Source organism: Echinops telfairi, unplaced genomic scaffold, assembly GCF_000313985.2.
Source record: "Echinops telfairi isolate 266 unplaced genomic scaffold, ASM31398v2 ScPeMD7_4;HRSCAF=17, whole genome shotgun sequence".
In the NCBI taxonomy this organism is placed as follows: domain Eukaryota; kingdom Metazoa; phylum Chordata; class Mammalia; order Afrosoricida; family Tenrecidae; genus Echinops; species Echinops telfairi.
In genome coordinates, this window is record NW_022103900.1 from 43,012,509 (window position 1) to 43,013,071 (window position 563).

Sequence of the window (563 nt, forward strand, 5' to 3'; positions counted from 1 at the left end):
AACTATACCTGCATTGCAAAGGAGCAAAGGTAGTGATTATTTCATAAAGGAATATCAATCTACACACCCCGCACCCATGTGTACCCTTGCTTATAGTTCAAGGTCATCATTTTCTTCCTGAAACATGGAGAAGGCAGTGTCACCAGGGAGGAAGGAGGAGAACATCAATAAATGCACTTCTCTGCCAACGTCCCCCAGCCCCTCTCCACCTTACAGATTAAAGCAGGGACTGGGAAAGGAAAGGGAACAGGTGGAAATAAGAAGGGCTGGTTATACAAGAGATACGGAGACATGCTATTATAAGATGGATACATTATATCTTCATATATATATATACACCAAAACTCAAACCCACCGCCAATGAGTCAGTTCCGACCCTATAGGACAGAGTGCAACTGCCTCATAGGGCATGGTTTTAAGTATTTGTGGAAGCAGATTGTGTATATGTGTGTGTCCATGTGTTTAATTATACACACACATACAAGTATCACATCTGAAAGTGACCTTGGTACAGTTCAATGAAAAATCTGGTTAACGAAAAGTGGATGAAGGGAGACGTCGGA